General features: G+C 39.8%; 1 long non-coding RNA gene across 1 annotated transcript in view; it reads right to left on the reverse strand.

The window, feature by feature from the left end:
• LOC108872550 (uncharacterized) overlaps nucleotides 1–22,305 on the reverse strand; it is a 41,999-nt gene extending 19,694 nt beyond the window's left edge. The window contains exons 1-2 of the long non-coding RNA XR_007813689.1: nucleotides 21,902–22,305; nucleotides 21,355–21,395 (exon numbers count right to left, since the gene is read on the reverse strand). This is a non-coding gene — a long non-coding RNA (uncharacterized LOC108872550). The remainder of the gene's footprint in view (nucleotides 1–21,354; nucleotides 21,396–21,901) is intronic.
• Between the last annotated feature and the right edge of the window lie 379 nt (nucleotides 22,306–22,684).

The following is a 22,684-nucleotide window of genomic DNA, read 5'->3' on the forward strand; positions in this document are numbered from 1 at the left end:
ACTCCTCCCCCCGCTCTCCCCTTCTCTCCCTGTCTGAACACAACCTCCCTGCCTCTTCTCCTGCCTAAAGGAGCTGCAGTTGCCGCTGTAGGTGTCTTCTTCACAGCCCTCTACCCCCCCCTCCCTCGCCTGTCTTGATTGGGTCTTTGAGGACGGCGCAGCAGAAATCAATGGCGATGTGATGCTTGCTGTCACAGTCATTAGATACTCTTTTCTGATGGAAGAATGGACTGCATTCCTGGTCCACAATACAGATCAATTATCCTGAACCTCTCAGAGAACAACGTCACCAGGATACCAACGCTCACACACTCGCTTTCAGACCTGGTTGCCCTTCCTTCTTCATTGCCTATAACCTCATAACTGTAGTAAGTCACACTGCTCTTCCAGGGAAGAGTTTGTGGTGTGTTTAAGACGCAGTGCTTAGAGGCATATCTACAGCGTCTCACCAGTCGTGCCAGTGATTTGGTCTCTGCTTTACAAATCAATAGTTACAATACCCCGCCATTGGCAGCTGGCAGAAGAGAGGTCACAGATATTACAGAGACGGGTCTTTGTGTCATGCAGAATATTCAGTGTAATGCTTCAGCATCTCATAAAGCTCAGCTTAGACATGGCTGCTTACTGTCTGGTGAGCAGCAGGGAAAGCACACTCACCAAATAACCACTTCTGGGGAAAAAAAAAAAAAAAAAAACTCAAAGCACAACACTGCGAAAATAATTTTAAAAACACAAACATCTCATTCCTGCATCAGAGAGACCCCGATCTTTAATGCCTTGATCCTGGATAAAAGCAAACAAATTACAGAAAATGTATTAACCATGATTTAAAATTAAAATCAACTAACTGGATCAAAGAGGAACAAGCAAAAGCTTTTGTTTGATGAAGCTTGTGAAGAAGAGTGCAACTGAGCAACTGGTGATTTATGACTATCATATGTAAAGCTGGTGTTTGTGATGTTTCTTTGATTAATATATCCATATGTATGTTGAGTTAGCAGGAAACTAAAAACCCAGAGGATTACTGTAGTTACAGAAGCTCTCAGTACTATGTCTTTAAAGCCACTAATGGTAAAACTTTCATGTCATTATGGCATTTTTTTTCTACTATAAAAAAGTGAATATTAATGCAGTATGCTCTCCCATATCAACAGTGGAGGAATTGAAGTCGCTAATTTTCTAATTGTACTCACAGTGGCTTGTTGAGTCATTCAATCACAAGTACACACACTTCACTGTAAGTGGCATGTTTCATAGCCGACAAGTCATCATACTGCAACAAGTAGGTCATTTGTCACTGCCTTCTAACCACAACAATATCGTCGTCTGCGCCTTTTAAAAATGTTACAAATGACACTGTGAGCATGTTTTGATCTGCTTCGCTATTTAGAGGATCACTGGTTATATTACAACCTGCCCCTTCCCCTTCGTTTCACGCAACGACTGGCTAGCTGCGCTCGAGCTGAGAGAGGAGCCAGGGTTTGAACTTTTCTATCTAGCTCTCTATTTTCATTCTTGACACTGCTATTTCTGCGACTTTTCATGTGAAGAACTGAATGCAACACTTCGGATTCCCCCCCGGGACAGACGGTCTGAAAATGTGCCATATTTAAACAACGCCATACCCGCCCGCCCTGCCCCACCCCACCCCAAAACTCCTCCATCTGATCATAAAACAAGCCTCAAGAGCAACATTACAGCAGCTGAAATCTTATTTTTGCTGACCTGGTGGTGGTTTAATCACCTCTCTCACCTTTCATCAGTGATACAAAGGTACCACAAGGTGTGTCAGTACACCTGGGCGTCACTATTGGCTGAGGTTACAGGTGCCAAAGAGGACATTTCTGGCTCCTCACACTGAACTTTAGACAGTGTTGCTTCTTAGTGATATCAGTGGCTGGCTTAATAATGAAGAGAAAAAACTGGAAGCCATTTTCCCCCATAATCCTCAGTAATCCTTTTCTTCTATTGTAAACACTTGTATTGGAGTCTGAAAGTAAATATCACAATGCATGCAGCAGCGCTAATCAAAAGCATGTTTGTTTTGTATCATTCACTTTATTACAGGATATGTCAGGGGCAATTAAGTGTCATATAGATGAGAGAACCTACTCATGATTTCTAGGAACATCACCTGACTCAACCAGCTGCATGCAGTGATGATGACAGCCGTGCTGTGGATTGAACAGTCAAGTCCAACCAGTATCACAGATGTCTAACTAGCTCTGAAGTAGCTGATTCAAATAAACTTCAGGCCTCCACACAACCTGTCACAACAACTCTGCCCTCTTTGCTGCAGGCTAAACATTTCAGTTACCTCTTGCTCACAGATGAACTAACTTGAGAGATTGTCCTCTTTGCTTCTAACCCAGGTGGCCTCTCCTTCTACATGGCTTTAAACCACTTAGACAGCAATCAGAAAACATGTAACTCATCCTCTCTGACTATCCTGTCCCCAGATTAACTTCCTAAAACATGCTAAAGAGTCTATAGCCACGCTGGCAGAGAAGCTACTATGGGCAATGGTGCTTTCAGTTAAATGCTAATGTCAGAATGCCAACACGCTCATAGTTACGATGTTAACATGTTGATGCCAATTGCACTAAACACAAAGTACAGGACAAATATTTCAAGGAAATCCATCCAGTAGTTGGAGACATTCACTGACAGCCATAAATACAAACCTTATGGTGGCACTAGAGGGAAAGTCAGGGGATCACCAAAGTCAGAGAGTTATGAATGTCTGCACAATATTGTGTGTCAATCAATTGGTTAGATGCTTAGATATTTCACAGGAAGAGGGATGACTTTATTCTTTGTCCTTTTAATCTGGCAAAGCCTGATTAAAAGTCAGATGCTCACCAAAGTCACCAGTATTTTCCCTCTGGACACCAAAATTTATCACAATCCATCCAATAATTGTTGACATATTTCAGTCTGGACCAAAGTGGTGGGCTCAACAGCAGACCAACATTGCCATCCTTAGAGTTATGTCATATTTATGCCAAAAAAAGAATGTGGTCTTTTATGGGTGCCATCATATTCCAACAGAAGTCTGAAACCCCTGTCTCAACAGGAGGGGCAATTTTTCTAACTTTTCAAAACCAACAATCTTCATGCATTTCACAGTGACTGAACCGGTATGCAGAGGTGAGAAAGTAAATGAGCCCTCTTTTTTCATTCTTTATACAACTATGTCTGTCATTTTTCTTGTGGACCAACAAAGTACAACACTATAAATGTCTTCCAGGACAGAGTGTAAGTGAACAGCACTCCCCCCATAAATGATAACTGTCTGTCGTCCCTCTCTATAATGGATGGTTTTTCTCCCTGTCTTCGAGCATTGGTGTTGAGAAAAGCGATAAAAATTTTCCCTTCTGACTACCAGCTAGCTATTTTCGAGTATCCCCCCCTTTAAGACATGTCGTGCACTTTCTAAACTTGGAGTTCTTACATTAGTCTCCCTCGCCCCCACTCATGGCACTCTCTGGGTGGCTTGTACGGTTGTTAAGACTTTCGACAGATAAGCGAGATAACTGTGAGAAGGGAGGTGTTCACAGGTTTAACACTCAGATGAGAGCAGCGCTCTGCGTAGCATGGGGTCTGACAGGCTCACGGAAACACAAGGAGGCGTTTGTGTGTGTTTGCGTATGCATGTGTACACGCTACCTGAGTGGATAGTTGTGCCCATCTCCTGCTTGTCCATGTGTCGGCTTTGCACTTGTGTGTCTCAGTGAATATCTACATGGGTCAGAAAGTGTCCAGAGGAGCCGTGGTGAGCGAGTTGTGGCGTGATGTCAGGTCTAATTAGCCAGCCTTGCCTAAGGCTCATTACTCACAGACCACTGGGAGGAATAACTAGGGAGAAGAGGAAGGGGAAAAAATGAAAAGGCCACATGCGGAGCACTCACCACCATTCGAGCTTGATCTCCACCGCTTTCTTACTTTGAAAGCGACAAGACTTTGATAAGGGCACACACACCCCACTCAAGACCTTGTATCACCCTCCTCCTGTTCCTTTGAGCCTCCCCACGCTCCACACCTCCCTAAAAACACACAGCTGCCTCTTCAAGACTCAGCAAGGGGACAAAAAAAAAGTGTGGGTTGAAATTAACTTGATACGATCTGAGGATTTAAAAAAAAAAAAAAAAAAAACACACTGGTCTCTGCTGTTACCGTGGAAACACATTTGTGTCCACATTTAGTTTGATCGGAAGAACCTCACCTTAATGATGAGGTGATTGTCAACAAGATTTATGTGATTAGACACATGTGATTAGATGGACGCCCAGGAGATCAGCAGGTAAAACAAATTCAGTTTAAGGCCTTGTGCTAAAAGTGCATGTTATTCACCAACATCAGTGGAAAAGGCTTTCATCAGGATGGTCGTTATGAGTGAATATATGGCTGATTACTGACAGGTTAAGTACAATGCTCTGTAATCAGCTCCATTAAAGGGCTATTCTCATTCAATACTAAACACCCTTACAAAGCCCCGTTCTCAAAACAGCGAATAGGACAACTAAAGGAACAAAAGAAGTGTGGTCTGTGTCTATTTGAACGAGAAGTAAGAGCAAGAAAGTTAAGAGGTTAAAAATGAGGAGTGTGTGTGTTTTGGTATTGTGGGTTGAAATCTCAAACACTGCAGCCCAGAGCTCCATCTTTCACAACTTTGTCAATTCTGTCTGCTGTTGTATTCACTGGGAATACAAATACCTAAAACAACACCATTCCTCCTGACAGTTTTCATTTCATCGGCTGCCTGTGTGTTGCCCTTTGAGTCCAGCACATGATTTAATCGTCCATTCTCCACCCTGCTCCACCTCCGTTGTACCAGGATGAAAAGGTGTGTAATGCATCACTTTGTCCAGCACTGAAAACAAACACAAAACCTCTGCTTCAGTCTGCTTTGTCTTCACTTAACATACATGTACTGAAAGGTACAAGATCACCTCTCTAAGTCAAGGTTTACGATGAAAAGGAGCTACAGCAGGTTATGGTGATGTGATATATAAACACATAAACGGAGATAGAAGCAACGTGCCAGACACCTCTAAATGAAATTTAATTTGCAGCCTGAATACTGGAGATGACCTTTACATTTTATAAGACTCCATGATGGCAGTAATGCCGCCCTCGCTATTTGTGGCTGTCAGACAGAGGCATGACTACAGGCGAGGAGGTGTGCCTGCGCAAGGGATCAGGACTCTTGGATCACAAATAACACAATAAAAATATAAAAATTTTACTGAAAAAACAATAACTGTAATCCATCTGAAATGATAATTAAATACTGGTGTTTATGATTAAAATTACCCATTACGTTTGTGAGACAGATAATTTCAAAATGTCTAATGGCATTTTCCAGCCTATGAATGTATAGATAGAAGTGTACTGTATTTATACTGTAACCAAGAATATATTGAACAGTTTGTTGGAAATGAAACAATGGCAACTCAATACCAAGATCTTCCACACTGTGTAGTGTGTCTAGGAGAGAACCATGGTTTCTGGCTTGGAGATGCTGATCTTTATCACCCACACTGGAGCAGTGCACATTAAAGATCACAACAATTTGAAGGAAAAAGGACAGTATCATCCTGTCTGGACCTTGAGTGGGCCTTGGGACCTGCCCATAAATATCACAAACAAGGAAGAAGACAAGGAGTACTGTTGTGTGCGTCCATTGTCCACCTTTAACTTGCTTGGCCTAAAGCTAAAAATGCAAACACAGATCTCTCTCTAAAAGAAACAAAAAGAAATACATTCTACTGCCACAGCACATCCCACAGATTACAAATCACTTCCCCAAATCGACAAAACACAAATTGACCAAACTAGCAATTTTCCATGACCCTGTGATAATCTGTGAGTGGGCAGAAAATGGTCTGCTGTTCTGCTTGAAATGACCAAATCTGCTTTTTCCATTTTGAATCTGAGGCTGAAAACTGGAATCTTTGCATAGGTTTTCCAATCAAATGGTATTGTGCCTAAAATGTTGGATAGTTTGCGATATTCTGTAATATAAATGTGATATTTTAACGTTTTCTCGTCATATGTGTATATTTACTATTTTTCATGCATTGTTATTTAGTTAAGGTGTTCTTAGTTAAGATTATCTGATATAGTACCTATAAAAAGATCTTATTGTCCTGTGTTTATCAAGTTTTTCATACGTTATTGTTTTACAACTTTGAAATATTGAAGCACATAAGATTAATTAAGTGTTTAACACTGAGAACAGAAAAAGACGATGTCAAGTGTCAAAGTGAAAACAAATCTCTAAATCAAGTTTTACGTCAATATTTGGTAGCAGCACTTGCAGCTTTAAGTAATAATGGATAAGTATTAATCACTGCAGAGAATTTTTTACCCCTTTCTTTTGCAAACTGCTATCTTGAAGTTCCTTCCTGAGTTAAGTTGGCCCTCTGTTTGAGATCATTGTCTTGCAAAAGCCCAGTCTTTTTTTTTTAACTGGGGCTGCTGTTCAGACATTACTTTTGTCCTTCAGTGATTTCTGAGGGCTTTGCACCTGTAATAACCAGCATAACTATGCTCCTTTAAGGTGTTTTGATTCTACACATTTAGTATCAACCTTTGATATGAGTTTGTATCTGATGTTTGTTAATGGGCTTTTTAATGGTCTGACTGTGGAGACCATTTTTTTCAGTCACACCTCTAGAGGTGTCTGAGTCAAGGTACGTATATTTAGTAAGTCTCCTTGCAGGACTATGAGTGCAGCCCTGTACCAGACCACACTCAATTTCAAGAAAATGATTAAACCGGTGTTTAGTGAATATATGCAAACAACAGCTTTCCTCTCTGCTTGCTGCATTCATTTCTACAACATCATCCAGCCACCAGTTGGTGAAATATGGATCCAAATATCCAAATAATAGTCAGAAAATTGACATTGCGTTTTTCAGCTATATTCTCTGAAGCGTAGAAGTAATCCAGATGTAATTAAAAGTTTAAAAATGTGTTGAGAATGCATGGTGAGAGTACTAATAACTAATATCTTCAACACTGCAGCTCATTTTACCTTCACCTGCCATGGATGACCTTATTCTAAAAGTTTATCCTTCACCTGGTGAAGCAGATGAGCTTCCTCACACCACAGTGAAAACGCTTGCATACACAACACTCACAGCTGCATTTGAGCCTAACCAGACATGACACATGCGGTCCCACATGCAGAATTTCGAGGATTGTCCCTCTGTCCTCTCTTTGTTTCCTTTTCCTTTCTTCCTCTCTTTCTATAGATGATGTACACATCGGCACAAAATAACCCTAACTCAAAATGATGAAAAAAGAAGGCACTCTCTTGTTTCTTTGAATTTCCTCTCAGGACCATATTAAAAGAGCTGGAGTGAAACAAGCCTTGCCAAATCTCTTGTGTTTTGAATAAGAGCATGAAAGAGTACAGGGATAAGGACTGCCAGTCTGAATTCCAAAGATAAGTTTTGATGTTAAGGCTGTATCTATGGAAGACACAATCAGACTTTGGAGTGCTCAGCAAAGACAAGGTTGGCATTCAGAATAATGGCAGCCATGACAGCTTTAGATAAACAGTCAGGTGCTATTGAGGTCACTGTCTTTCTGGCTCAGCACCTGCTTCACTCTGTCATCTATCCATCCATCTATCTGCAGCTCCCACAGTACTCAGCTGATTAAACATCAGCGATTAATCTATGCAGCAATCTAAAGTTCATGTCTTTTATTTGTCAGGCTCATTTGCATATAGACTGAGATCTAAGAAGATGTGACTCTTTGAAGCATTCACTTAGTTCTTCCAATCCATTAGAGTCAGAGTTAAAACCTCGAATGTGTTATCTTAACCAGTAACTGGGCCCAGTATTTAGCACTATCACCTCACAGGAAGAAGAGCCTGTTTGACCCGAGCAGGACCAACTGAGGAGAGGTTCACTGTTTCCCCACTGTTAATATGGGTTTCCTTTGGGTGCTACAGTTCCTCATACAAGGCAAAACGAGGAAACTTTACTTGTACGCCATTTTTCATCACAAGGTCATTCAAAGTGCTTTATGTAGAGACAAAGAAAGTTGAATAACTGACATGAAATAAATCAAATAGCAGGGAAAAAAAAGCAAAGGAAAGAAAAAAATTGAGAAAATAGATGCAGCATAAAAAAGCAGACGAGAGTTTAATCAAAAGAAATAACAAAAAAAGAGTTGAGGCAGGTTGTGTAAAAGTTTGTTCCAGATTTGTGGAGGATTTTAGCTGAAAGCATCTTTGCCATTGTCTGTGTTTAATTGTGGGAACAATTATCAGCCCAGTGTGAGTCGACCTCAGTGGGCTGCTACTGTGGCAGAAGATCAGAGATGTATTTTCGTTTTAAACCATTAGTGGTTTATATACGAGAAGCAGTATTTTAAAATTGATTCTCTGTCGAACTGGAATCCAGTGCAGAGATTTCAGACTTGGAATGATCGATCCAACTTTTTGTTAGGACTCCAGCCGCAGCTTTCTAAATGAGCTGCAGTTGTCTGGGAGCTTTTTTTAGACCTGAGAAAAGCTCATTAAAGTAGTCCAACCAACTACTGACAGAGACTGGATTAAATTTTCTAAATCTTGTTTGGACACGAATTCTCAAAATCTTGCTACATTTTTGCTGTGGTAAAGTAGGCTGACTTTGCTATAGTCTTGTATTTGGTTGTTAAAGGCTTAGTACAACATTTCTGAAATGCACTCATTCATTTTCTTGTTCTTTCTGAGAGTTAGGTGAGATGATCGACACCACTTTCATGTCTGTCCATCAGGTAGCACTTCTATTGACTTTGTATGCAATTATGCTGCCTCTAAAATTCACTTTGCATTCTGTCTTAAACTTAAGTCCAAAGACTTGTAGGTCAAGTGAAATAAACTCACAGTCATGTCTAGATGTGTGAGCTATTCACAGTGTAACATGGGATAAGCTCCAGCTGCCATAACCATGAAACAGGTAGAAATAATATATGGACTGTAATTGCTGATCTGTAGTACAGAAGGATTTTTTCTTAGTTTTTTGCTGAACGTTGCTTTTGTATGTGAATCATAATGAAATTGATGACAACTTTCATCTGTTCAGTCACCCTCACACCTTTCCCCCAATAAACCTGAATCCTTGTGGAATATTTAAAAGTGCTGATGCCTTGAGTGCATTTCTAGAATGTCGTCTGAAAATATCAAACTTAAGATATCTTAATACAAATGCATCCCATACAACAGTTTAACCATAAGCCAAGTCTTAATGAACACATCTTTGTCACTGGAGGCCCTCTCACTGTGGTGGCTGCATAATTACCACAGAGTGAGCTACAGTGAAGTGTTTTCCAGCTGCTGCATGTAATTTCAATCAGCAATGACAAATTGATGCTTAACCAGCTCAGATTAATAAGTAAATCATTCCAGTTTGACTAAAAGCATTCCTTGTGGAGTTGAGGTTTAGACAGCGTACACACACTTTAAAATTTACTTTAGAGCATACAGGCCTGTCGTCAGCAGTGACAACTTCAACAGTCTCAAAGAGAGTGACTGTATTTTTGATATATAGCATATAGTCTGCTATAGCTTAAAACTCGTCAATTTTATGAGCTGTCAAGTCTACTTAGAATGAAAGACTATTTTATGGCAGAGGCTTGACACTTTAAATAACAAGCCAATTCAATTTTTCATTCACAATTTAGATAAAAAATACACAAAAAATTAAATCTAACACAATTTGCAACCAGCAGAGCAGCACTAGATACAAAGATATCTTATTTTTTATAACTGGCCATCGGGTCGATGAGTTGATGGTTGATTTTGGAAAAACTTCAGTACACGAGTTTAGGGCATAGTCAATAAACTCCATCAAGTATGGCTATCTGGACAAGATTGACATAACAGGAGAGGTGGGGGATAGAATATTCTCAGAAGAAAAAAATGAATACACATACAAGCTCAGGACTAAACCTAACTTAACTTAAAAACCTTGACTTAAAAATCACTGACCAGGGCAGGTTATGTTATAATTACCCAACCTCACCAAATAGAAACAATTAAGGTACTTTAAAACCAGTTTATAGTATGTTTAAAACACTTAGAGCCTGATTGCTACAGTTTGTATCACACATTGTGCTCCTTCTGGGAGTCAAAACAACTTCACACACAAATTCATCTATGCAGTGTGACTTACACTTCCTGGAGATGTCATTGTTTCCATTGTTCACCGTACATCCATCAGTACATTGCAAAAATGAACTACCTACTTTGGCAAACCTTTAATGATGCCAACTTGCCACAATATAAACAGATTCAAAAAGAGCAGGGCTCAGGTTGTTTCCCACAGCTATCTCACTGAGCCCATGACTATGGTAGCATTATACATCCTGTTTACAGCCCCAAAGCATTATGGGAACTGTAGTTCCAAAACTTAGAGCAAGCTTATCCCCCAAATGAAAGTCAAGTGCAGTTTTATTTATATAGCCTAATATCAGGAATCACAAACTAGCCTGAGGAGGTTTAGCAATCTGCACAGCATATGACACCTTTATCTATCCTCTATCCTCAAACCCTGAGTTCACAGGAGGAAAAACTCCCCCCCAAAAAAAACTTTGAACAAGGAAAAAAAAATGGAAGAAACCTTAAAGGGAGCAACAGAGGAGGGATCCCTCCTCCAGGACAGACAAACATGAAATAGATGCTGCATGTAAGTAAGATAAATAATAATAGGACAAAATGTATAAATATTCACTTTTTTTTCATACAGCACCACAATATTTATTTTTGACATGAGGCTCAAAATGATACAGATAGTAAGCACCCCGCGTATTTATATGTATTCATATCACATCTACCCCCATTTTTTTTATACTTTATGTACAGTACATATTTGTGATTCTAGACCAGGGAACCCACTAAAAAGAATAGAAAGAATATGCTAAAAAAATGAAAAATTAAAAAACTGACATAAGTTTACTAAATTTATCTTATTTAAATATATTCAAATTAACAGTATGTGCATGTCTTCAGACACTTAGTTGGTGAGAAGAAAATATGCCTCAACAAGAGAAATAAGACAGCATTGCTTGATGACTGAGTGGGTGTATCAAGTGTTTAAGCGAACATCCTGGTCTAACTAATCTGTGATGCAGAAAGCCAAATGAAGCCAAATGAAGCCAAATAATTTAGTCCTCACCCAGAGTCACACTACGGCAAAACACCATAAATCAAAGCTGGCACAGAATCCGCCATGATGTTTACCGATCAAAGAAACACATCTTGTATCTTGTATAATGCATCTTGTGGGGAGAAGAGAGATTTTTAATACTGCCGAGCAATATAGCTGGGAGATGCGAGGTTCCTATCACACCATGGGGGTTTGGCAGTTCATATTCATTGGTTTTAACATGACTCACTGCCTCCTCACTAAGACTGAGCACCAACAGGAGATTGACTCTAAAAATAAAGACCAGGCACCCTCAGCATTTCCTCACATACTATACATCTTGCCCTGGTACTGACACAGCCGCCGAGGCGTCGTGCACAAGGAGCCAATCAGAACGCTCCCTCAATCTGGAAAGGAGAGTGAGAGCTTTGTATGAGCAACATGAAGAGCAGCAGGCTGAGCTTGCTGACGTACTCACAGAAGGTTTTTGGTGTAAATTTGGGCGATGTGAACGAGGATCACTGGAGTGTATGTCAGGATTTAATATATTAAGAGCAGAGGCTTACAGCAACATCAACTGGCATACAGAAAGGTCAATATGATTGGAAAGAGTCTGAAAGGTCAAGCCAGTAAAATCATCGAACATCTCTGAATCATTGTAGTTTAGTCAAGGTTTATTCCACAGCTCTTGGATCTATGGGAAAGAAGCCCAAAGTAAAACTGCTGGCTAAGACCTGCTGCCTTCAGTGCAGTGACCTGCTGCCCTATGCCAAAAAGCAAGATTTAACATAAAGAAACACTGTCTACCAGGGCAAAGAGTCCTGCAGTCTTGTAACATTTCACCGACTATTGGATTGGTCTGCATAGCAATAAGTTTGAACTCTTAACACTGCAGTTTCCATAGGAACTAAGGCAACTATCACCTCACAAGACAGACTGATGAGACACTTTAAGTGCAGAAGCAAGACTATTTATGTTCACAACACAGCCACAAGGCACAAAAAATAATGTGGGCATTAATTATGAGGGATTATAACCTAGCTTTATGAAACATATTGAAATAACTTGAGATTTTTCATCATGCAAGCTATTTCTACAGCACAAACATCACAAAAATAAACACTGCCCAAGGCAAGGAGCCTAATCTAAGAGGGAAAGTCTTTGCCATCAGAAAACAGAACTGTAAAATGAAAAGTAGCAGAAGAGCACGGCTGTTGTACTTGCTGAAGGGGGAATCCACAACAGGCAGTTCATTTACTTGACTTTTGTGTATGAACATTTACTTAAGTCAAGCGAGTCTTTAAATAGAAAAAGTATCCTTAGAAGTATATCACTCTTTACAGCTCTGACTGGCAAACTCTCATGCCATGTTCTGCATTTTTAGTTTACTTATTTGAATAATTTATTTTGACATTTATTGTGGTGTGTATATACATACGCATATAGATATTGGCTCTAAGGATGGCAATGTTGTCTGTCAACAACTATTGGACGGAGTAACATTTTTTTTTTTTTTTTTTTTACATTCATGCTTCCTAGACGATGTATCCTAAAGTCTTTGGTGATCCCCTGACTTCGCTCCACCATGAGGTTGACATTTTTGTTTTATAGACAATGCCTATGCAGTTATTGGATGGATGCCATGACTCATGTCACAAAATGTAATCATTTTGAATACATTTTGTGACTTGAAGTCAGTGTGCAGGGCTAACTTTTTATATAATGGTGCTTTTTAATAGCTTGTACCTGTACATGATGTTCATATATTTAAGCCTTTTCAACCATTGTGACCACACTGTGACAGCACTGGGATTGTGAGCATGTTGCCATGCTCGCATTAGAATTTAGCTCAAAGCACCACTGAGCATGACTGTAGACTCTTACTCTTGCTTGTTTCTCACTGGTAACCAAATCTATTTTTGTGCATGTATTTTGTTTTTTGTTTCTTCCAGCTATTCTCTTTCTGTTTTGGAAGTTCAGTGAATAAAGTTTGGAGGAATAAATACATCACTGACTGCCGAGACTGTTCTTAAAAGGCTCATCAGAACTGCTTGAAATCACCAAACATTTGTGAACATTCACTCTGATACAGAACTATCTTCTTTTATAGGAATACTACCGCTTCCTTTGCTCCCATCCTGAAGACAACCCCTCTAATGACATATGTCACTAATGGAGGGAGCACTCCTGAGCAGCACCAAATAAAAGCAGACAGAATTAATTGCAGCCTGCCATAGTGACCTTTTCTGTTTGATAAATCATAAAGCCTAAGAGACTGGCATTAGCTTCATAGATGGGAAATACACAGCATTGAGAAATGACCTCAGATCTCAGGATCCAGAGCTGTATCGACCTGGCCAGTTTGTGTATGCTGCACACACACACACACACACACACACACGCATGCAAAATTTGTATTATTCTGCCCATTTTCCGCTCGAAATGGGACAGACACCGGTGCTTTATTGTCTGAGGAGAAGTCAAATTCCTATTTCATCATTCAGTAAAGAGAAGCATTCCCGTGGTGCTCAATTAAGCTTCAGCAGGAGGAGCCACACTGGTCCCTGGACTGTGAATAATGTAGACAGTCATTAGGTTCTTTTCTGGTTCATTTTAAGAGGAAACCACATTTCATCGGCTTTGTGGGACATTGTCAGGGCAGAGGCGTTTGAACTTGGCGAGCTGCTCACACTCAATTCTTCATCTGCAAATGATTTTTATATTAAAAATTCAAATGGAGAGCAATCAGGAGCTAGACAACACATAAAACTAATCAGGTAATCACAGATTTAGAGAAGAGCAATTATATTCAAGGTGAAACACACGGTTAGAGAGTAAAGTGTGATTTCCAAACAATTTCATCATGATAAAGCAGTTAGGCTTTATTATCTATTAAATACTGTACAATATGAGGTCATGAACTTAGCATGACTGTGACTGAAGTGGCTCTGTTAAAGCAGCTGAATGAGTAAATGTTCAACTGAAGCAAAAGAGTCAACTCAACACAAACTGATTACAAGTCCTCCAACCTAAACGACAACACATGTCGTTTGTCTCTATCCCTAGATACCACCCATAGGAGAGGTACAAGCAGCAGGTGTACCAGACCTTTGTCGTCATGATAACAGTAATAAACTCACAGTTGACGCTGTGGGACGGACATGGATATAAGAGAGAAAACTGTCAGTTTCAGCAAAAAACAAACAATTTCAACAAACAATGGTCTCCTGAGTGCAAGTCTGCATTTTGTCAACCTATCCATCCACCCCAACCTCCTCCTAGTGTGGACTTTATCCTTTTTTACACTATGGCTAACCTCATCCTCCATTACTGTGGCCACTGCAGATCAGCCAAAAAATAAAACGAAACTACGGGTTATAATAACCTACTTGCACAGACAACCAATGGGGTCTTTTTTTTTTTTTAACAGAAGGACAGACTCTTAGATTTACATTTAATTAAAATAAACATGACCTCAAGTATACAGTGTGTTTTCTTTTACATACACGAACACGTTATCTAAAATCATCAAGCACTGAATTACAGCTGAGTTGATCCACATTGTTCTTTGTTATCTTAAGAGATATGATTCATTTTTCTGCAATGTGTCGAAGTTAACATTAGTTGTGTTATCAAAATGGAAAGACAAACAGAATACTCAGCACAGAAACTCTACAGCGTACTGTCTGCTGGTAAAATTGAGCTGAAAGGACAACAAAGGAGAATAATATAATTTTATGTTGTGTAACAGTTAACCACTGTAAGACAAGATCTATCCTGAGGCAAATAGGCCCAACTCTTAAATGCAAACTGTCAATCTGATATTGTGTCAGCTCAAAAAAAAAAAAAAAAAAAAACTCTTAATTTTCTGTTGATATTCAACATTTTTCAGTTTGGGTCCCACTTTCACAGTCTTGCCCTTGTGCTGGAACAACCAAATGGACCACACCCAACAACACTCACTCAGTGACAGCAGGTACGATGAAAGGTGAAACAGGCTTGAAACTTTAAAGCAGAGAGGTCAGTGAAAGACCAATTTTCAGCCTAGTTTAAAGTTACTTTTTTAATAAACCATCAAAGAACAATAACATTAAAATTTGCACACACTCAAAAACAAAGCTGGTGTTTCATCAGTTTTAGTTACAGGATGTGATGTGCACATTTACCCTCAAAACACACATGACCCCAATCGGTTTCACAAAGCGAGGCGCACAGATTGTCAGCTGAAAGAGTATCTCAACACTGAATCTAGGTAGAGTAATCACTCTGAGAGGAGAAAAGGGAGGAAGCGGTGCATCCCTGCTTCCTAAAATACTCCAATTTCCACCAACAATTTCCAATGCCATTATATGGGAATAAAATTGAAAGAAAATTTAAAACAAGGATTTCCATTACAGTTTTGCATTGCACTGCAGATTGACTTCAAGTTCGACCACCATTGTATTGAATGAGCATGGTTTTATTGTGTGTCTCACTTTTGCTTTGTGCAGTCCAGATCCTAGACAACCTGCTGCACTGGCTGATTGTACAAACATATTATTATAATGCAGATCCTTTCACTTTGTTGGCTTTCCCTATTCATTTGAAGTTGAAAGCAGACAAAGAGCCAGAATCAAAAGAAGAGATGAAAAAGATTATGCTTTACTTGAGGAGACTGTGCAGCCACTGTACACTGAGACAACCCTGAGGGACAATCAGTACTGTGAGGAATGTGACAACAACAGCCTGGAAAAATCATATAAAACAGGAAATTAAGCACACAGGCTAATTGTTGCGTTGGAGGATTTATGTTGTTGTTCAAATGACAGGGTTAAAGATTGTGTTGCATGCACTAATGGCCACCGTTCTAAAACTGTAATTAGTGGAGTCATCGTCTTTGCATCGCGTGCAATGGTGCAGGTGAGCTAAATGTTCTTATAACCAGGGGAATAAAGCCAGAGCTGTGAAAACAACACAGAGATTGAAACTAAATTATTAAGTGTAAACTGTAAGTGCTGTTGAAATTTTAAAAACAAACAGACCTGCAAAAGAAACAAAAAAGAATGCATTAACTCAAAAAGGTGAGTTAATATGCATCGTAATGTTCCACTTGTGCTGATAAGGATCTTATTAATACATTTTACTCCATCAACCACACAGACTACCACATTAAACACCATCTACCAGTGAATAAAGCATAGAAAATATATATATCAATTATAATGTACCCTACTTTGAAGACTTGCCAGAAAATAGTGTCAAGCAGTTTTCCTCTTTCATGGCCTGAAGGTTAGAGTAGGGAGGGGGAAGATTGGGAGCCATCTCTAATGAGTTCATCACCCTGTATATGGCAAGGAGGGATTTCAAAGTGCCATAAATGCTTCATTATGTCTCTAAAATGATATGAAGCCAGGAGACTCACAGCAATTATCCACATCAGCCCATACCATTTTCTGAATCTAAAAATAAGAGACAAAAAACCAAAGCCACAACACACATCTGCTGCATCACATCAACAACGTGCTGCAGGAATTCTTAAAAGGGGTATTCAAATAAAACCATGAATGGAGGACGCCACCTGAGGTCACAATGCCAGACATGATGGGTTGCTGATCAGAACATCAGAGCGTGTCAGTTCTAATTGGAGCACGTTAGCACGACTGCAGAAGATGAAGTGTGACCAGTGGAGAGCAGACGCTGCACTACCCTAACCGGACCTGACACACAGAAGAGCGATCGGTTTGCTTGCAAATAAAATTTACTGGAAACAGTATAGCAGCACTTAAGTCATTTAACACGGTTTGAAAAAGAAGCTGCAACCGGGGAAACAACTCAGCAGCAGCCACAAGAAGTACGTTGAACTCAGTATAGGAGCCATTAACTCCAATTAGAGGGGAGCATTCATAGGGGAGTGTGCTGATGTAATGTTATTGACCAGAAGTGTCTTCTATAGGCTGAAGACCCATCCTGAGAAGCTGTATATATGAGCCTCCATTTGAACTGATTCATTTTGTATTTAAATGATACCCATTTATTTTGTGTTACAATGGACCATTAAAGCATTGCAGTAACTACTCAGCAATGATAGAGAATTCTCCAAACAACTTTTAGTAAACAGTGGATTTTAACTTTATAAAGCTTGGATCGTCCATCACTAACTAATTGTCACATGTTTAATCATTCATCTGTTGTGAGATGCTGCTGTCAGAGGGGGAAATTGAGTGTTACTCAGCATGAAAGCAGAAATGTTCAGGCAGTGAATATTCAGTCAGACCCCCTGTCCCACATGCTGGAAAAGGCAGATAAAAGGCAAAACAACCAAAGCCAGCATCTCTAGCGTAGAGGATGACAGGATTAAGAAACATCACTTTCACATCTGCAGCTCACCGCACTGCTGCCTGACACTGGGCAAAATGTATGATCTATTTTAAAGTTTGACTTTTCATCTTCCCTCCACCAAGAAAATTTTAAACAAGACTAAGAGTCTGCAGCCGTGCTTTCAGCTCTGTGAGGACGAATTTAGGCACAGTGGTGCTTTGAGCTAAATGTCAGCGTGCTTACATGCTCACAATGACCACCAAAGTCATTATGATTCACAGGAACCAAGAGTATCTCTACCACCATTTTGTACCAATCCATCTTTTACAGGAGAAGTGAAAACTTTGACCTGCTGGTGACACCAGAGGAAAAGAGGGCCAGTTCATACTCTGAAGAAGATGTCTGTACAAAATTTCTTTGCTTTCCATCCAACAGCAATTGAGATATTTCAGCCTGATCTGAAGTGGTGAACTGAGTGACATTTCCATCCCTAGAGCCACGCCCCTAGGGTGGCTGAAAACACAGCCTGACACAGACCTGCACCACAGAGAGAAATCTATCAGCAGCACACACAAATCTGCACACATGCAAACTTAAATATCCATCCTATACTTCTCTATTTCTGTGTGCATCTATACATGTTCTATCTAACATTCCCTCAGCTGCCCTTAGTAACAAATTGCAAATAAAGCAACTGGTCGCTGCTCCTCTCCCCCTCCCATCCTGCCATATTAAGGATGAGTTGCCACACGGGGCCACACTGTGAGCTGGCCCTCAGAGCAGCTCCCGGAGCAAGGCCTGACTAGCGGGGCAGTAAATAACCAGCATAAACGTGTCGCGGGAGACAACCCGCAGACACCAACCCATTTAATGTTAATAGGAAAGCATCGGTTACCAGATTCTAAATAATAGCTCGCAGTCACCATGGCCAAGGATAGGTACCGCAGGCGCAGGAATTTATGGAGTTAGCAAATTACTTTTCTATCCCCATTCTTCCACCATTTGTCCGTTTCGCCATCTCTCAGCACAGGGTGGGGGATGATGGAGAGGTGCAGGGAGATGATGGGACTGTTGCGGCCTGCTTGACTGAGCACACCTGTCCTACGGCCACAGAGCTGGGGATGATGATGCTCCGAGGTGTACGACAACTATTCGTCCATCTGGGTCTCAGGGGGAACAGCCACTTGACAGGTCACTGAGATATTTTTATTCCAGCAGGGCCTGAGGTGTTTGGTAACTTGTGACCGGTGGCACTTTTCTTGGGCAGGAACCGTAGATGCACAAGACTCAACTGGTCTGGGGACAGCGATGGTAAAAGGCTACAGTATACTGTTCTTCCCTGTTTATTGCATGCATGTAGTCCTGCTTTGTTCATATTTAAAGAAGAATGCTGGAGGTTCCTGTATTATCATTTTTCAATACCATACCACAACACAACACTCTCTCTTTCCCCTGTCTCTCTCTACTGTGTCTATCCAATTAAGTAAGTATATGACAGTAAATGCTGTCAGTTTTATTCATGTTAACAAGACCAAGATAGATAGATAGATACTTTATTAATCTGCACGGGAAATTCACAGTTCCAGCAGCATCAACAGACTTAAGACGAAGGCATGCAATAAATACTGAGAAAATAAAAAAACACTGCTGATAAAAAACACGGTGAAGTCCAGTGCAAACAGAAACCAACAATGTATTAGTCTATCTCTTAATACTTTCTGACTACTCTCCTGTCAATGGCAGTCAAGTCTCAAACGCACTGGTTCCTATTGAAATCTTTGCAGCGCAGCTCAACATTCCACTGTAAATCTTGTTTTTGCTGACCTCCAATGGTTCACTATCTCAACTCACTGTAGTGACATACAAGTGTGCTTCAGGACACTATGACATCACTGGTGGGTGTGGTTACAGGTGCAACAGAGCACGACAATATTGACAGCAGCAGAACAAAGTGTGGCTTATTGGTTTATTTCAATAGTTTTTCAACAAACACTGAGGACTAAGTTGTATTAGGCTTTGGCTACACAAAAAAATCCACATTAGTATGAGCAATTAATTCTTGATTTTGGTCTTTTTGCAGGAGTTGTCAAAATAAGAAAAGCATAAAATAGTTCTAGACTTATTCTATAAATGTGCTGCCAGCTAACAAAGATAGTCCAAATAAGAGGACATGGATGTGATGGGATTTTTAGAGATTACTCAGACAGATTCCCACTTCTTCAGGTGATTACCAGTACGCCAAGCATTAGTCTAAGTCACCCACAAATGATGCCAGCACTTGATTAAGTGTGTCTAACGCCTATATTGTCACAGACACCGATCTACTCATCCAATCAGATAGTCTGACATATTCCCCACTCTGTGCATGCATGGTTAAAGATTAAAACATCAAACTAAGGCGAGATTACGGTAAATGACACAACAGAGAAACTTTGACTAAACCTAATAAACGCTTCATAGAATACAGGCTCAGTGGGTTATCAAGCATTTTTTAAAGTTTAGCTGAAGTTGTTTATCATACTGTGCAAGCGTGAACAGCAACAGATGGCTTCTTCTGAAGGGAGGAAAATGAGCACTGATATCTCCAGCTATGCTGACTGTGTGCAGACTCCTATAGGGAATATGGTACATTATTGCTAATTATACTTATGTAAAGAAGAAGGGCACTCTGGGTAAATGTCAAAAATGGAAATTATCCTTCAGATACAAAGAAAAGTTTAATCACAGACGCTCGAGCAACAGCAATCATCAGGGTCTGCTTCAGCTACACTATAGAGCAAGTTGCCATCAATAAGGTCAAAAGTGGGGTCAGCTGTAATTAAATCACTACAGCAGTTTGCCCAGTTCAACTCCATGAGGTCGCACCAAGGTCACAACTTGTCTACTCATCATGGCTTTCCTCTAGAAAGAATACATGAGACCAGACAAATTATTCATGATCATAGTTGTTAGAAACTGCAAGTTTATTTCCCCTCATCTCCACAAGGAGAAACCAAGTGGAAGTCTGAATAAGGACTTCCTCCATCCTGATCAAGTGTTTTTAGGTGTTTGCCATGTGTCTTGTAAATAACCGTTAATGTAAGTAGCAGTTTCTGTCTATTGATTGGGATTATGGTGTGTTTAAGCAATTGGCATGACGGTTAATGGATAATCTTTAATCTAATTTGTTAAATAATATTATGATGAAGAATGCATTTGGTTAATTATTATCTGAAATATTTATGGTACTTTAATGTGAAAATATTTTACATGATTTAAAGGCTGGATTTAGGATCTGTTTGGGCGAGATATTGTAATGTGTTTCACTCGTAGAACCACTGCAATTAACATGGCAATCAACATTCACATCATTCACTGGATAAATTGACTGGATAATTGATTGCAACAGTTGTTTCCTGGTGGTTTGTGGCAACGGTTAGAACATAAAATCCATAACAGCAGTGCTTACATGAAATCACAGCATCTGACCCTACAATCACCTTTTCGTTGTAGATAAAGAAAAATCTTGTCAGTGAGAATATGTAATGTCACTTCAGCAGTTGGTAGGTTGCTAATTCTTAACGCTCTGCTAGAGTTACTGAGGACCTCGGGCAGACTTTAACAGAGGATGACATTTTCAGATCACTCTCCTGAATTAAAAAAAAAAAGGGAGGGAAAAGAAAAACATGCCCGAGACAATCTTTAACACAGCTTGCTCCCTACATAACAGTATAAATAATGCAATCCCAAAATACATGTTTATGATTCATCAGAGGAGAAGAAACCTTGCCATGAAGGAGACCAGCTCTCTGCCTTCAAGTACTGCATATTAAAGATTAACCTTTCACACTCCCAAAACTGTGAAGAGGCATACAAGTCCAGATAAAAACAAAAGCCTTAAAGCAGAGATTCCCCAGCAAGGGTAGCTTACCTGTATTCCAGGGGGTGCTTCTGTTGCTAGAAGTATTGCAGCTAAACAAATTAAAAGAAAAAAATATATACATATAATTTGATTTTTAAAATATATCCACATATTGAGTCAACACCTGAACATCACTTGATGCGACTGAGAAATATAGTTTACAAGGTAGCAGAGCAGTCTAAGGTTAGCTAAAAGACGTGGATAAATGGCTAAAACAAAAAGCTAAATTCAAATAGTTCGGTAAATTGGCTAAATGGTTTCGGTACACAATAATTAAGAGTAATGAATAAACTGTTGTGATAGTTAGCTCACACTTGAATGCTTAAAAGTGATACGCAGTTTCCACAGTTAGCTAAAAGTAATGACTAAACGGTTTAAGTGGAGTCATTCCAGGGTCATTCCTATATTTATATGCCACATAATGGGAACCTTAAAAAGATATTCTGTATTAGCTTTAAGATGCTATATGTACGTTTTTGCTATCGCTACTTAGCCAAACTCAACAGTCTAACATAAACGCTGCAAGCTCAGCATCAAACTTCATTCTTTTACTCACCAAGAGCTGCCTCCAACAGTGGAAAGCGACGCCAATGTTAAATATCACTTTTCTTCTACTGAAGCTATCGTGCCAACCAGTTAGCTCTGTCCTGTCTCGTCGTATCACTTAGCAATACCATCCAGTCTGTATCCAGTCCAATACGAAAGAATGAAGAAGTAGTGCTGCCCCGAGGAAGTGCTCTAACCTCTTGTCTCGTAAACACAACCATGGCAGAAGCTCTTGGTAGGTAAACAGCTGTTGATGCTAACATCAGCTAGATAGCAAAACTTACAGATAGCACTATAACAACATTGATCAAACTGATCCAAGCACTGACAAAATTGTCCTGTAAAAATATCCACCTTCCTAGTTCATAGTTAAATGACACCAAGGTTCAAATTAATTCAAATGAGCAGCTGGTGTCAATGAAGAGTTAATTTAGTTCATCTGACAGGACTGTGGGGTTACATCACAGGAAAATGTTTGGGAACCACTGCCTCAGTATTATCTTATACAAGTGACAGTGGCACTGTCCTCTTAAGGAAAAATAAAGGACATTAAAATGGGATGATGCTGTAAGATTTAATCTATATTCTCCAAAACACAGCTGGAGGCAGGGTGTTGAAAATGCATAACATAAAACATGACCAGAAGGCATGTAGATGTAGAGAGGCAGTGACAAAAGAACATCCTCGTAATCCTTTTAGCATCTTTCACAATAATAATTCACTACTGTGTGCAGCCTTAAGAGACACACTTTCCCTATGCCAAATCTGGTTACAAAGAGCAATATGCAAGCTG

The sequence above is a fragment of the Lates calcarifer genome, linkage group LG8 (genome assembly GCF_001640805.2).
Source record: "Lates calcarifer isolate ASB-BC8 linkage group LG8, TLL_Latcal_v3, whole genome shotgun sequence".
In the NCBI taxonomy this organism is placed as follows: domain Eukaryota; kingdom Metazoa; phylum Chordata; class Actinopteri; family Centropomidae; genus Lates; species Lates calcarifer.